The 12,928-nt window shown below is 35.5% G+C and overlaps 1 long non-coding RNA gene across 1 annotated transcript in view; it reads right to left on the bottom strand.

The window, feature by feature from the left end:
* Nucleotides 1-12,928, bottom strand: part of LOC137851653 (uncharacterized) — a 42,294-nt gene that overhangs the window by 16,000 nt on the left and 13,366 nt on the right. Inside the window, exon 2 of the long non-coding RNA XR_011093325.1 lies at nucleotides 1,451-1,528. This is a non-coding gene — a long non-coding RNA (uncharacterized lncRNA). The remainder of the gene's footprint in view (nucleotides 1-1,450; nucleotides 1,529-12,928) is intronic.

Below are 12,928 nucleotides of genomic sequence, written 5' to 3'. Positions count from 1 at the left end.
GCAAAAGCCTGAGCAAACAGGTGGCTTTTACATTTAACTTTTAGTGTTGCAAGTAATCACTCTTGTTTCTTCACAGCAGTAGGAAACTGATGTAAGATTTGTCTGATACAGCTAAATGAATATACAGTTTTATTTCTATAATAAACCATTTTATTTCTATAATAACCCATTATAACTATTTTCCCCAAGAAGCCAGTTTTTTAAGTAGTTTTAGGATCATATTCCAGATATATTACTCATTTACATGTTTTTAAAGTATGTTTAAAATATGTTTTCTTAAATGGCTTAAAATTTGACTAGTCATTGCCTATTAAAAAAATAATAAATCAGTGTGAAGTTAGGTTTTCACTTGAACAGTATGAAATTTAGATATTGTAAGTATCGATATCCATTAAGCCACTACTATGTCAACAGTATATTACTATATGAAGGGTGACATTAACATGTAGAACTAATATATGTGTATATATATATATATTGCTGGAAGCAGTTCAGGTATTTTTGCTCTATTTGCACAATACAAAAATAGCCTAAATACATTTTTAATGCAATCAGATGAATTCCGTAAATCCAAATTGTGTGCTAACTGCTCAAGCTGATTAGTGTGAAATATTAATTTGCACTAATCAGCCTGAGGCAAGAGAAGCATAATAAACTTGACACATACATTTCACGCTTTACTGTGTTAGAACTGTTTTACAGCACAGTCCCTGTAAACGGTATTGGTGTTGTTAGTTATGTCACAGGGTCTGTATATTCAAGGTGTGCTTGGAAAAATTTCCTTAGCTGATGCTTCAGCTAGCTCAGTGTTTTGAAAACCCTGGTCTTTCAGAACTGATGGTCTGCATCAGCTAGATGTTGTCAGAAGCATTTGTCTCTGCAATGAGCTGGAGCATCTGATTCCTGCCCTAGCAGTTTCATGACTAACTCATTCACATTCACATTCCCTCTGCTTTACCGGGGTGCAATAAGGTTCCACAAGCCGATGGTTTCATGATTCCCTTTACCTGAAATATGTGTATTTACAAAAATATAATATTAGGCTTAACGAAATAGGCCAGTTACTAAGCAAACACAAAAGAGAGCATCAATATGTCAGGTTTTATATGTTGTGTTTGAGGGTCACTCTTTGCACTCCCATCTCAGTCTTTTGCAAAATAGAGTTTGTTTTCAATTCCTGCTTTCATGAGTTAGCATTACCTACAATCTGATTTAGCAAGCAAGTGTCCCCAGACACTATGTTATGCCATAAATCCATCATGAAATGTGATAAGCATGGTATTCTTATTACCAATACATGACTAAACACGTAGTACCTTAGATGCTGGGTCACAGTGCAAGTGAGAATCTGAGCAAAGGCTGAAGGGGAAATGAAATCTTTAATGTGATTTAAGACAATCATATGCATGAGTGAGAAGGGATAATCTGTGCAGGTAAACCTGTTGCTCACCACTGCCTGGGTCATCCATGTTGTCTCTTTATTGCTTTCTGTACATAGCTCTGTCAGGTTCTGGCTGGGGTCACAACTCTGCAGAGAACAAAGGTAGACATGAATGAAAATGTGTGGTGAAAGTTACCATTTGGTTGAACTGAAAAATTGTAAATTTGAAAAATTTTTATCTTCCTTTTAATGATAAATTACCCCAGGAGACAACCATGTGTATGCTGTGTTCATTGTTTTTGTTTTGTTTTGTTTTGTTTTTTGGTTGGTTGGTTGGTTGTTTTAATATCCTATTAGAGAGGTGTTGAAAGTGAGATATAAAATGTGTCACCCAGCTTGTCATAAAGAAGGGGGCATTCCCTGTGTTGTAACAACAGTTAACATGGAAAAGTTTGAAATTGTGGTGTGATACATTTGCATACGATGAATATAATTTAATAAAACAATGGAATTATCTCATATGTTCTGCTCCCCAGGGCAGGCAAAGCTAATCATATTGCTGAGCAAACAATGCATTGCTGAGCACAAAATGAAGTACTCATGACAAGCTCATTGATCCCAAAAAAAACAACAACTGCCATTTACACATAACCAGACTTTTTTTTTTTTTTTTAAGAGATATTATATGCTCAACAATACCAATTTGGTTAGTTATTAATATTTCCTAGAAGCATGTGGAATTTTTCTTTTATAAAAACATAAAAGGTGAATTTGAAACTTGAAACAGGTTGACAGTGTAATTTCTAATAGTAAATGGCCACATACATCAAGAGTCACATGAAAAATGTTCGGCATTCATTGGTTCTCTTCAGCTTTGAACAATATCTTTAGACTTGGAACAAATTTCATTCTTGGTTTCCTTTCCCCATCTCTGAAGATTTTCTTGGTGTATACATCAAAGGAAAGTAAAAAAAAAAAAAAAAAAAAAAAAAAGTAATTGTATGTGTACAGATGTTCAGTTTGGAATATATTTTTAACTTTTAATGGTCTAAACAGACTCCAAAACTCTCTTAAATATCTTTGACGCAACCATTTATCTATGTATTTCACTCCACTCCACTGAACTTTTGATTAGAAGCATCTAATCAAAAAGTGAAGCCAGTGTTTTATTAGGTATGTTTAGCCTGAACAAACACAACTCCATTCTTTCACTCTTCACAACTCTGTCAAGTTTTATAAATTAAATATAGTGTGACAAAGTCATCTGCATGGATGCAGATTTAAGAATACTAGATCTAAGAATACATTCCACTTAAGTCCCTCACAGCTGTATGAAAAGGAAAAGGAGGGAAGAAGGAGGGAGGGAGGGAGACTCAGATCATGGCTCTTAAATGCATTTTTACCTCTGCACTGGGGAGAATTCAATTTGTGGAAAAATGAAACATTTTAGTCTTGACCACTCATAACTCATTATATATTCTCAATAATTTGCATTCCTCTGTCAGAATTCGTTTGTGTGATTACATCTAGAGAAACTTTAATTCTGTTTGTGGTTTCAACTTATCACATTTCTATAGTCTCCCTTTTTAATTCTGACATTTTCATCAACTAAACACTTTCTTTCTTTGCAAGTATTCCATCTCATTTTATCTTTTTCTTCCTCTTTTAATAAGAGCTAGCAAAAGCTCATCTGAACAGCATTTCAAGACTTAACTTCACAGCAAGACTCTTCTCTAATGTTATACACATACTTATTTACTAAATTAACATTAAGTGAGATTGAGAATAATCAGCAACTTAGATTTTTAGGCTCTTATTTTTATTGCTATGGGAACACAGCAACATATTAAGTTTTTCAGCTTGGAGTTTTAAGTTAGTGTGTTATGTATAACAGTATCTGCTCTTTTGATTTACTTAAGCATTTATACTCTTTATAGTCAAGGCAAAAGGTAAACAACATAACATATGCATTTTATTAAAATACACAATTGAACCTTTTTCCTTAAATTTATTACTATTCATAGGACTGGTTTCATTGTTTTAGGTTCTGTAAAAACACTTAGGAAGAGACAGCAATTACTCCAAAGCACTTGTAATCACACTTATGTGTAGTTAATTAATTAAATTAAATCAAGAACAAATCATTGTAAAATAATTTATCTGAATCCACCAAGGCTTTGCACCCTTTTAGCCTCATGTGTTTAAAAAGTAATTTTGTTTCACTGATGCAGATTGTGTTTAAAAATAAGATTCAATCATACAATATGATAAGGCTCCTGCAAACCTCCGTGTTTGTACATGACATACACTAGAGGAAGAACATGGGTCACTATACAGAAATGGGTGTCTAAGTCTTCAATCATTTAAACATCTTGTCGAAAGAAGGCAAGTCAAGTTCAAAGCAGAGAACAATGGAAAGAATCCCAAAACAGGAAGTATCTGTTACAGGCATTAGAGATGCAGTAGATGATCCAGGTGCAGTCACATACTGACCAGGAAAGCATATTAGGCTTTGTTGCACAGAATAACAAATCCCCAAAGCATTCAGCTTGATATGCAGCTGCACAGTACAAGACAAACAAAAATTATTCCAGCAATAAAAAAAAAAATACAATAGAAATCAAAGGATATAGTTCTGCTTCTAAAAATAACACTACTCATTAGACTTCACCTAACAGGCAATATGCGGTCTACTTACCATGATTTAAAGATGATGTGAATATAAACTACACCAGTGCCTGAAGGCATGCAGTGTTTGGCAGGAGGGATATAAATTTTGGTGTTTATTAGCACCAGAATTAAAGAATAAAGGACTGAAAATGTAATGAGCCAATATAATTGTTTCTTAAATGTCTCAATTTTGTGGAAAGATTGTTATAGAGTTCAAAACAGTGACTAGGAGCAAAATAAGTCCATGTAACAAAAATGAAGGAGGAAGATACAGTTTATCAGAAGGCTTCCAAGACTACTGGATCAATTGAATTTACACATTGAAAAATGCACACACAAAGCCCTTTCCCCAAAAGCAGGATTAAGATCTTGCTCAACATTTTGCCTAGTTAAGAGCAGTCCCCTTTCACCAAAGAAAGTCAATCAATCAGCTTCTCACATATGGTGAAAAAATCTGTTTTGGGAAGTGGGGATCCAAAGTCATGAGGGAATGAGCTGGAGGAAGGATGATGAGAGAGCACCCTGAATCCCCACTCTGTGGTGAGGGATCCAGCAGCCACAGGGAAGTGGGTGGCTCAGGGGGATAGGCAGCTGTGGGGCTGCCAGCCAAGTACACCCCTGTATGCCAGGAGTAGGTCTAAACAAACAGCCCTGCTTCATTTCCTCCTCTTGAATTCTCAGAATTCTCAAAACACTAGTGATGGCTTCATGCCATACCATCCTCTGTAAGCCAAAAATAAAAATAAAAAATAAAAAAAAAAATGCAGTACATGTGCATTGACCATCACCAGGGTTGCAGAAGTGGAAGGATTTTCTTCTGATGCAGTGATGAAGTCTGTCTATGTAAACATTTTCCTCCAAACTAGGGACTGGTTGGACAAAACAAACTCTAGCAACGTAATCACAAGGCTGTTTGCAATAGATAGGGAAAATAAAACATTGAAAATATTACTGGAAACAAACAAACAAAAAAAAAAAATCACAAAAAATCAGCTACAATCTAACTTCTTTCTCTGAAAAGGCAAATTAAAGCCTTTTCTGTTGAATTGACCTGATCCTCTTGTGAGAGGGATTCAGTCAGACATAATGCAAGAGCAATGCCAGATTATCATTGTCATATGAGAAGCTGCCTTTCCCTCTGTGACTGGTCATTATGAGCCAAAATTCATCAAAAGACTGAGTGAGTTTGAAGTTCGCCACAGCTGGAATAAAAATATCACACACGGTTTCAAAAACAGCAGCCTAAATATAGATAGTTTCCTAAATAAGTGTAACCTGTTTTCAAAAATGTGTTGTTTTGTCAGCTCCCACATGAAAATCAGACCAAATCTACTTCATGGCTTCAGTAGGAATTCTGTAAGCCAAGTAAAAGCAGCAAGTTTTGAAAACTTCATCTCTGCTTTGATTTCAGTAGCTTTTCCCTTTCAAGTTAAGCACTTCAAATTCAGTCTATGAATACAGTAAGTGTACGTTCACAAGTAAGTTCACGGGAGGAAAATCAGTTTATGAGTTATCTGTCAATAAATGTCTTCAACCACAAAGGCAACCTGCTCTAGCCAAACTAAGTGGGGATCTGAGAGTTGTGCTTATCTCAGGCTGTGTCCCATCTTACCTTGTCTAGAAAGCAGTAGGGGAAAAGATACCCAACCACCAGATTTACCACAGCAGTTTTGGCAGATGAAGAAGCTCTTCCTCATTTGTATAGTGATTTGCAGACATTACATTAACCAAGTTGAAAAGTAGAGAAAATGGATAACAAATGCTCATAAAGCCTTACCACCCAATTTTTCAGACTGCAGTGTAAATTTTGATTAACACACTGAAACCAGCAGTGCTAGTTATAACACAAGAGTTGGTGTTTGTGATCTTGCAAGATGCCGAATGGCCTCAACACTGTCTTCAGACCACATTCTGGTAGTCAGTATGCTGAACCTGGTCTTGTATTATTTGGAAAACAGGAAATGAAAAGCAAATTTCAGAGAGAGGATTTCCTCAAGGAAGGGAGATTCTGAAGGGTGTGGAAGGCAGATTCTTCAAGGACTGTTTGAACTAGTGCCAAATTCAAGAAAATAGACATATTACTTTGAGCTAAGAATGACAATTAAAATATAATTGATGTAGACACCATTAATTACATGATAAAACTTGGAATAATCAAACCTATTATAAACAAATTAAGTAATTACTGCTTATAACCCCAATGTCACTTCAAACTAGGAAAGGTACCTCATGCTTCAGCCTTAGATTGTCTACGTATGCAGAATTAATTTCTAAATGATACACCAGATTGTCTTTACTGCATCATTAAATCCACTAGCGTTGTTGTGCATACTGTATCTTTAGTTTTGAATAGAGGTTGCTATTTTTTACAACTGTGTCAGGAGTATTTTATTTCTCTAAAATATAATTTGTATTTGACTTCATTTATGAGGTATAGTATCAGTGGATGATGTCTTTTTAAACTAGCTACATTTGATATTTCAACATATAGTTCTGCAGTGAAGTTTCCATGCACAGAAATATAAAAGTGAGGGGTTCCCAAATCTACCTGCTTTCCCTCATCATTCAAGATAGAGCTAGAACAGAGTTTACAGAACACATAACTAACCCTTTAAACATTTTATCAGCTCTTTAATGGTATTCACATTGTTTTGCTTTAGAACTCACTAGAAACTAATCAGGCTCACAGCCAGGACTGAACGTTTGTATACGCATAGTAAATATATTTATTTGTAACCCAGAACTACATGTGTATTTATATTGATTCTGCTAGGTAGAGAACAGACACAATAGCATTTAATAGTGTCCATAATTTTAGACCTGTAATTCCAGTGAAGTCAATGGGTCCTCTTTGGTGCTTAAACTAAGATACACACTGGAATTACTTCAAACATGTTAAAAGAAAGCAATCTTAATATTTTAAAGGACTTCATAATTTCTATATTTAGAAAAAAAATTACTCTAAAGGAAAATTATCCAGACAGAACATGCTCTTAAATACTTAAATGCAGGTTTATTTTTTGTAATTGTTGACTGACTTCTGGGAAGATACATCAATTACTAAAAATAGACCTAAAGTAAAACATGTAGGAATAAATTTGACTTTCAATAACAGTCTCATTTCCATAAAGGCAGCACCATTCAGGGAATACACCTAAAATTAGGCAATTTATTTATGATTCCTTAAGATTCATTTGCGTACTACAGCATCGTCTCTGTTTGCTCCTGTTCATCAAAATTGCATGGTAATTTAGTCTGATTTCGATGCATGAAGTCCAAAAGTCAAATTCAAGTTTTGGCACCTGGGAATTTTTCCTTCAGAGGTATTTATGTACCTTACTCTCCCTGAAATAAGTAGAATTCAGAACTAAAAATTATCAAAAATGTGACTTCATGGCAAAAATGAATTACTTATCTGGAGTGCTGAAAATGTGCTAGTTAAGCTCATGAAAACAAACATGCACAGCAATGGGTTTCCAGCACAAATGCAGAGGTGTAAACTCAATCTAGATTTTTAACTGTTTTTAAGTTTGTTTTATTTTTGGGGGGTTTTGTTTTGTTTTGTTTTAATCCAGACTTAATAATTCCAAGAATCATGGAAACACATAATAGTTGGGGTTGGCATAGACCAGAAAATCATCTAGTCCAACGACCTACTCCAAGCAGGATTATCTACAGCAGGTTGCTCGGGGTCATATCTAGTAAGATTCAGAATATCTGCAAGGTTGGAGAATGTACAACTTTTCTGTGAAACTTACTCCAGTAGCGTTTGACACCCCCATCCCTTACAGCAAAATTTTCTTCCTTTGTATAAATGGAATTTCACTGAGAAGAGTCTGGCACCCTCTTCTTTATACACTCCAAGAAGACATTTATACATAAGGATAAGATGACCTCAACCTCTCCAACAGTCCCAACTTTTCCAGACTCTTCTTGTACAACAGATGCACGTCTTTGTGGGCCTGCACTATACTTAGTCCAATATGTCCAGATTTCTCACCAGCTGTGCAACCAGTTGTTGACTCTCAGGGTCTACCTACAACAGATGTGCATGAATAATCTCACAGTGATGATATTATTTAATCATAATACTGTTTTTATGGAATAGGCAGTTGGAGCTGATCCCCCCTCTGAAGCAGACCCTGGTGATGTGATTCTTAATACACAATTCTGGGCTGAATTCACTATGGTTGTAACAGAAAGTCGGTCTATATAAATAGAGATTTATAGATCTCGATGTGCTTGCTTACTATGGAGGAAAAAAACTGTTCCTGGGGATTCGTTACAGAATTAATATATATACAGAGTGGTTATTTGGTGATAATTTAAAAAATAATAATTAAATAAAAAAAAATGATATGTCAAGTACTTAAGCCCTAACACAAAAATTTCATAAGGGAGTCAAAACTCAACCTGACTGTAACTTTGTCCATTTTAAAAAGAAATCCTGATCCCAAACTTTTTAAACTAGTTTTAAAACTGTTTTTATTTTTTTAAACTACTTTCATCTCTGCTGATTATTGTGAAACTATTGTTATTACTAATATTAATATTGTTCCTAATGCGAATGTAGTTGAAATGACGAAAACAGCTGTAGAACTTCAATATACTTTCAGCCATTGTCATGTTATCAGAGTTTTTACAAGCAGTTTCTCTTTCTCTTTGTGGCTACTCATTTATTGGGAATAAACAAGCAGCAGTAAATTCCGAAATGCCTATGTTTCACTAGAATTAACAATTACTCAATGTCTAGTAATATGCATTTCAAATGTGTTTGGTGTTCTTTCAATATTCATTGATTACTGTTATCAGCTCCACAAATTAAAATGCATCAATAGATATGAGAAGATATAGGATTTGTCATACTGTTTGAAATCTTGGTTATAGGGAAACCATTGACTTTGCCACTGACTTTAAAGGAATGTCAATTCAATGATCCTTCAAGTCAGGTGTTGAGTCTCTCAGTGGCCAATGAATGATGGTTTCTTTTTCTTTAGAAAGGAAACGAAAAAGAACAATGTTCATTTATTTTGGTTTCAGTAAGATACTGGCTTTTACTGTTCTTCCCATAACCTTCAGATGAACTAAGTACTGATATTTGCCTGGAGTATTCCTAAGTGATCTTAGATACCACTGCTATTTCATGACATAGTGTAAAATATCTGTATTGTGTATCCAATTAGTGGGGGAAGCAGCCTATCCTAAAGCAAATTAGCAAAGAATCTGAAGAAATACACATTCTGCTGTATTTCTTCTGCCAGTTGACCAGTTGGAAAAGTTAGCTTGCCTTTCTAACACGGATGTTTAAGAAAATATTTCCATCCTATGGAACCCTAGGCAATGTAAAAAGCATTCCTTTCCCGCAAAGAGGTGAAACCAATGTCTTTCAGTGTTGTGCTGCAAGTCCCAAATGATCACAGTATGCTGATGGGAAGGGCATTAACTGGTAATAAACACAAGTTCAAGACTCATTTTAATCACTTAAGCAAACATCCAGCAGATGAAACCGAAATAAGTTTGAGATTTTTTAAAAAACATAGACTGGGATTCACCTTTTCTGAATGTAGATGCCTCCACTGAGACATCTAATCAACTGGTCTACTCACTCTAGGAAGCTTTTACAGCCAGTGTAGACTGAGTCAGGGAAGTCTAAGTCTGACTTGTCACAATTCAAAAACCCTATAAATATGAACTTTTCTTTTTTCAAAAAAGACTCAGTATGGGTTGTCTAAACGTGCATGTGTATATCAGAGGTGTTTGGGTTAAAATTCCCTGAGACACAAGTGAATAAAGTACAAGCTTCTTGTCTAAATTGGTCAGTTTAGCAAACAACATAAATCATTGGCTGTTCAAACAAAAGCTCCAAATGTCTGGTGCACGCTGGTGCACCTTTGGTAATCACACTGGGATATGTCTCTTGCAATCAATAGACGAGTTTCATTTAGAGAAATCTACACTGCTGAAACTTTTTTTTTAATGGAAAATTCCTGCCATGTCTACCATGTGTGCCTCTATATTCCATTGTAAACTAGGAATAGTCGTTGCAATTTTCTGGAATATTATGAGATCAAAAGTGTGTAAGAAGAATTAAAACAGTATTATAATTCTTAAGTTCTCTTAGAATCAGTAAAGTCAGGTAGCAAACATGAAATTAGAAATTAAGTGCCATTGCACATCTGGGCTTAAATAAAGGAATTTAAAAAAATCTATTTCAGTCCAGCCTGAGTTTCAGTGCTGAAAAATGTCATATTACTCCTTCAACATAAGCCTGGAATCCTCGTGGGTATTTTTGGCTAGTTCATGTATTATGCTGCTGTCTGGCTGAGTTTACATATGAACATATTGGTTTTCTCTTCTCCTTTCTCCTGCATCTCCCCCTCTCCAATACAAACAGCGTGGAAATATCAGCACTTAACAGAAAGAAAGAGGCCTTAGGAGTGGGCCAGCTCCTGGCTCAGGCATAGGGAAAATCTTTTTGGTTTCTGACCAGATGATCCAGAAACATCCACTTTTCATTTCAGGCTTTTCTGTGACAAAAACAAGCTCTTTCTGAGTCTATTAAATCATTTCAATTTGAGGTCACTGACATGTTACATTTTTCAAGTGTCCCTTATTGTCAACCTTGTTCATCTCAGGAGATGTTAAAAGTAAACATTTACTTTTACCTGGTGTCTCTTGTGGATACCAGTCAAATGTTTAAAAAAAAAAAAAAAAAAAAAAAAGAAGAAGTAGATTTGTGTGTGTAGATTGTGTGGCTTTTTTTTGGAAATGCAGGTGTATGGTTAGATTCACTTAACTGTGGGGCATTTTAATCTAACCACATCATTGTTATTTTAATATATGTCTCACTGTGACAGTATGTAAAGGATATAGCTAGTCTCATTTTACATGGATCTATGAATGAGTTGAGCTTCATCTAAATTTCATCATCTAGAAATCGTGATCTAATTTAGTGCTTAAAACAACCCCTTAGTTTTCCTTTAATGCATGAAGTTTCACCAAATTGTTATCACAAGACTTTGATACCTCCAGAAGAAAAATTAATATAAGCTTACTTTATATTCTGTTTAGGGCTATCATCTATCTGCTGACAGAAGGCAAAGAATATGAAGCTAAATGAAAGTCAGTAGTTACTTGGAAACATGAGGAAAGAGTCGTTCTCCCTCTTAAGGAAAGCAGGAGCTATGAAGAAACTGGAGAAAGGGTACAATAGTAGGCATGTCTCTGGCTGTCAAACCCAGTTCCAGAGCTGGGTAGCTGCAAAAGAGAAATATTCCAAACCTTAGATAGGCTAATACAAATAATGTTTATTTTCTTGCTCAGGTGAAAGAGCTCCAGGGACAGGTGCTTTTCTGAAGAGTAATGTCAGAATTATCCATGTAAATTAATAGGTTCACAATCTATTCCTTTAACAGGACACTAGAAAGTAGACCTGTGAATTTATCTTTCACTTCCCCTAAGAGAAAATATAAAACAGGGTTGCATTAATTCCTTATAAGCAAAAATGAAAGAATAGTGCCTTTATCCCACACCTCCCACCCCATCTCCAAAAAATCATGGTAAATCTTTGCTGCAAGGTGAAAACATACAAAGATCATGTAAGGCTAACATCAACTTCTGTTGGTTTGGGGTGATTCTTTCATTACATTGGGTCATTGGGTTTGAGTCTGTATGTTTTATTATTACTATTATTTAAATTGGAAAGAAAAAAAAAAGTGTTTTTTGTTTGTTTGTTTGTTTTGGTTTGTTTTTTTTTGTTCTAAACACATAAGAGTAGACATGGAAAAAAAAAGTCTGACAGGTGTCTATGCTGTTAAGACACAAATGTTCCTCTCTGAAGACACGTTAATACAACTATCTCTAAATAATCATGAGACTGTACAGGGAACAAAGTCTTCATTTTATTTATCTCTGAGCTGACACTCAGGTCAAGCTATGAATTTTGCTTCCAGCTTTCCAAAACAATCCCTCTAATAGCCAAATTTAGAGATGTCTCCAGAAAATATTCCCACTGGTTGCAACAGCAATACTTGGCTAGTGGTAAAAACTATGAGTAGATGTGTAGGAGTCTGACATCTAGAAAAGATAAACCTAAAGTCTGAATATATGAGGATATTCTGAGGGGAAGAAAGAAAAGGTCTACACTGAAATTCCAAACTGTGATGTGATTATGGAAGCTGAGCTTCTGAGATCATGGCAGCATATAACAAGCAGTACAGCTCAGAGAGAAGTGCCGGAGACAGGAGTGGATTTCTGTTGGCCTTTCCCAGAAATTAAAGGAGAAGGAAAGATTGCAAACCGCAGAGATACACTAACATAAACAGTTAAACATATGGCTATCACTAGTTTTTAGCTGGGTTCTAAAAGAAATTCCAAGGGGAATTACAGCTGTATGGGCTTACTACATGCGTAGACTTAACATGAAAATCATTACAACTTTCCAAGTTTCCAGAGCAGAGTAAATTCTAGCTACCTGGATCTCCCCTCTCCTTCCTGTCCAACTTCATTTTGCTTCCGCAGCTTGCCTTAGAGCTTGGCAATGTATAAGCCTACAATTCCACCTGTAGTTTCTTTAGCTGCTGCTGCAGAGCATCCTGTATGACATTCCCTGGCAATATCCCCAGAATTCAGCTTTGTTATTCATTCTGGCTTGCCACGAGGCTTCTGCTTCTGAAGTTTCCTGCTTCTGTGGCTTCCAGACGAAGAAATAATTTGGAGGCAGAAGAAAGGTAAGATAAGAACAGTGATTTTCTGCTAAGAAAAATTCACCATGATTCCTGTGAAAGCATTGGTACCACAAAAGTTCTGATATTGAGATTGAACTGATATAATTTAAGATTATTTTTCAGAGGAAGGGAACCTACAGGACAGCAGGAA

Source organism: Anas acuta, chromosome 2, assembly GCF_963932015.1.
Source record: "Anas acuta chromosome 2, bAnaAcu1.1, whole genome shotgun sequence".
Classification (NCBI taxonomy): Eukaryota; Metazoa; Chordata; class Aves; order Anseriformes; family Anatidae; genus Anas; species Anas acuta.
This window is presented reverse-complemented; position numbering and strand designations above follow the sequence as displayed.